This window comes from Schistocerca nitens, chromosome 12 (genome assembly GCF_023898315.1).
Source record: "Schistocerca nitens isolate TAMUIC-IGC-003100 chromosome 12, iqSchNite1.1, whole genome shotgun sequence".
NCBI lineage: Eukaryota > Metazoa > Arthropoda > Insecta > Orthoptera > Acrididae > Schistocerca > Schistocerca nitens.
Window position 1 is genome coordinate 116547657 of NC_064625.1, and position 3856 is coordinate 116551512.

Genomic DNA, 3856 nt, shown 5'->3' on the forward strand with positions numbered 1-3856 from the left:
TGACGTGGTCAACGTTACCTTGTACAGCAGCAACTTCTCTGACGCTGACATTAGGGTTATCGTCAACTGCACGAAGAATTGCCTCGTCCATTGCAGGTGTCCTCGTCGTTCTAGGTCTTCCCCAGTCGCGAGTCATAGGCTGGAATGTTCCGTGTTCCCTAAGACGCCGATCAATTGCTTCGAACGTCTTGCTGTCGGGACACCTTCGTTCTGGAAATCTGTCTCGATACAAACGTAACGCGCCACGGCTATTGCTCCGTGCTAATCCATACATCAAATGGGCATCTGCCAACTCCGCATTTGTAAACATTCCACTGACTGCAAAACCACGTTCGTGATGGACACTTACCTGTTGATGCTACGTACTGATGTGCTTGATGCTAGTACTGTAGAGCAATGAGTCGCATGTCAACACAAGCACCGAAGTCAACATTACCTTCCTTCAATTGGGCCAACTGGCGGTGAATCGAGGAAGTACAGTACATACTGACGAAACTAAAATGCGCTCTAACATGGAAATTAAGCGTTTCCGGACACATGTCCACATAACATCTTTTCTTTATTTGTGTGTGAGGAATGTTTCCTGAAAGTTTGGCCGTACCTTTTTGTAACACCCTGTATTTAACAATGCACGTCTTTTTAACATCTAAATGTGATCACAGAGCTAAAAAAAAAAAGGACGTGTAAACTGGACCCTCCGACCTACCTGTCAGTTTCACGTGCACAGTACATGAGAATAATGTCAAATATGACAAAGAAATCTGACTGCCCAAGAGGTGACAGTAGCAGTGTCATACACGACAGTCTGCGTACTGTGAGGTAGGGCGGATTTCGTATCGTAACACACTAACGTAGACATGACTGTAGTTCGGCTCAAGGTATCCACATGGTCTTTGCCTCTGAAGATCAATATAAGGCGGAAGATTATAAAGCAGTTATAATTGACGTGCATGTCATTGATACAGAGATATACAGGGTGATTCAAAAAGAATACCACAATTTTAAAAATGTGTATTTAATGAAAGAAACATAATATAACCTTCTGTTATACATCATTACAAAGAGTATTTAAAGAGGTTTTTTTTTCACTCAATAACAAGTTCAGAGATGTTCAATATGGCCCCCTCCAGACACACGAGCAATATCAACCCGATACTCCAACTCGTTCCACACTCACTGTAGCATATCAGGCGTAACAGTTTGGATAGCTGCTGTTATTTCTCGTTTCAAATCATCAATGGTGGCTGGGAGAGGTGGCCGAAACACCATATCCTTAACATACCCAGATAAGAAAAAATCGCAGGGGGTAAGATCAGGGCTTCTTGGAGGCCAGTGATGAAGTGCTCTATCACGGGCTGCCTGGCGGCCGACCCATCGCCTCGGGTAGTTGACGTTCAGGTTTCATAACTAACCTTTTTCGTAGGACTCTCCATACAGTTGATAGTGGAATTTGCAGCTCTCTGCTAGCTCTGCGAGTCGATTTTCCTGGGCTGCGAACAAATGCTTGCTGGATGCGTGCTACATTTTCATCACTCGTTCTCGGCCGTCCAGAACTTTTCCCTTTGCACAAACACCCATTCTCTGTAAACTGTTCATACCAACGTTTAATACACCACCTATCAGGAGGTTTAACACCATACTTCGCTCGAAATGCACGCTGAACAACTGTCGTCGATTCACTTCTGCCGTACTCAATAACACAAAAAGCTTTCTGTTGAGTGGTCGCCATCTTGGCATCAACTGACGCTGACGCCTAGTCAACAGCGCCTCAAGCGAACAAATGTACAACTAAATGAAACTTTATAGCTCCCTTAATTCGCCGACAGATAGTGCTTAGCTCTGCCTTTTGTCGTTGCAGAGTTTTAAATTCCTAAAGTTGTGGTATTCTTTTTGAAACACCCTGTATATACTGCAACTAGACTTACTTTTCCGTTGTTACAATATCTCATACTCTCATGTTGTAGGTATCAATGTACATTCAATTGTTTTTTATTCCAGTCTTTGATCACAATATGAATTCTTTAGACGATGACCGGTTGCAGTCCGTGATGACCATCCTCAGATCTTTCTTACACCATGTCCTAAAGTGATAAGGCTATAATAGCATCGTCAAAACATAAATATAATCAGCACAGCATCGTCACATAGATCTAAAATAAGGTTTAGAATATCTCGGTGTACATGCCGCGTCAATTCAGGATAAAACTCCAAGCTTTCGACCACTACCTCCATGATCGTCGTCAGGGCTAAAACTGACTGTCGTGAACTAGCGAGGTTCCCACTTTTATATGCAAAGGACGGCACGCTGCAGCAGTTCGTCGAACGTCTGAATGGTGTACATCCAAACATAAAATTTACATTGGAGGTAGAGAAGGAAGGGAAGTTACCTTTTTTAGATGTGTTGGTGGAGCGAAAGCCGGATGGACGACTGGGCCATTCTGTGTACAGGAAGCCAACCCATACAGACTTATATCTGCATAGCCATAGCTTCCATCACCCGTCTCAGAAGAGAGCTATGCTGAATACTTCAGTACACAGAGCCAGGACTATTTCCGAAAAGGACCACCTCGGTCCCGAGATTAACCATTTGACGACTGTTTTCAAAAGCACTCCGTCTTCAGGCCACAAGTGGCCCATCGGGACCATCCGACCGCCGTGTCCCGCCGTGTCATCCTCAGTTGAGGATGCGGATAGGAGGGGCGTGTGGTCAGCACACCGCTCTCCCGGTCGTTAAGATGGTTTTCTTTGACCGGAGCCGCTACTATTCGGTCAAGTAGCTCCTCAGTTGGCATCACGAGGCTGAGTGCACCTCGAAAAATGGCAACAGCGCGTGGCGACCTGGAGGGTCACCCATCCAAGTGCCAGCCACGCCCGACAGCGCTTAACTTCGGTCATCTCACGGGAACCGGTGTATCCACTGCGGCAAGACCGTTGCCCGACTGTTTTCAAGAGGAATGGTTATTCTGCCGGTGAAATTAAATCAGTATTGTCCAAGAAAGTAAGACACGATGCCGGCCACATACAAGAAGAGGACCAACACATATCGCGGCTTCCTTTTTGCGGTGCTACAACGAGCAAGATAGCCAGAGTCCTGAAGAGGCAAGGAATAAAACCAGTTTTCCAACCACCTAGGAAAATTAAGGAGACCAGTCAAAGATAGTCTCGGCTTAAAGAGTGCCGGGAATTTATACTATTCCTTGCGAATGCGGCAAGAATTACGTGGGCCAGTCTGTAAGAACCGTTGCCGACCGCTGCATCGAGCACCAACGCCACCTGAAATACAGGTATTTGTAAAAATCAGCGCTGGCTGAACATAGCCTGCTTAACAAGCATAAGATTTTATTTGAAGAAACCAGAGTAATAGCCCACACATCGAATTACTGGGACTCTGTGATCCGGGAAGGAGTCGAAATTAGACTAAGCGACAATAACTTTAATAGAGACAACGGCTATGCACTTAGCAACACTTGGAAGAGTGCACTGGATAAAGAAAAATCGCAGAGAAAAACTTCTCGCACTTTACCTCCTGCTTCAAGGGATGGCGCTGCAAGCAACGCGGAATAGCAACTACATCTATGGAAGTAGAGGGCACCACTTCAGTACGCGCCATATCGCTGCTGCTATGACGTATTCCAGCCAATCAGAAGCCGTCCTTTGCATATAAAAGTGGGAACCTCGCTAGTTCACGACAGTCAGTTTTAGCCCTGACGACGACCATGGAGGTAGTGGTCGAAAGCTTGGAGTTTTATCCTGAATTGACGCGGCATGTACACCGAGAGATTTTTACTTAAGAAATACGTCGCGAAAGACTTCGTAGCCATATAAGATATAGAATAGGCCACATCATCCACATAGT

The 3856-nt window shown here is 45.5% G+C and overlaps 1 pseudogene; it reads right to left on the reverse strand.

The window, feature by feature from the left end:
- Positions 1–2818: 2818 nt before the first annotated feature.
- On the reverse strand, positions 2819–2936 carry LOC126215432 (5S ribosomal RNA; annotated as a pseudogene).
- Between the last annotated feature and the right edge of the window lie 920 nt (positions 2937–3856).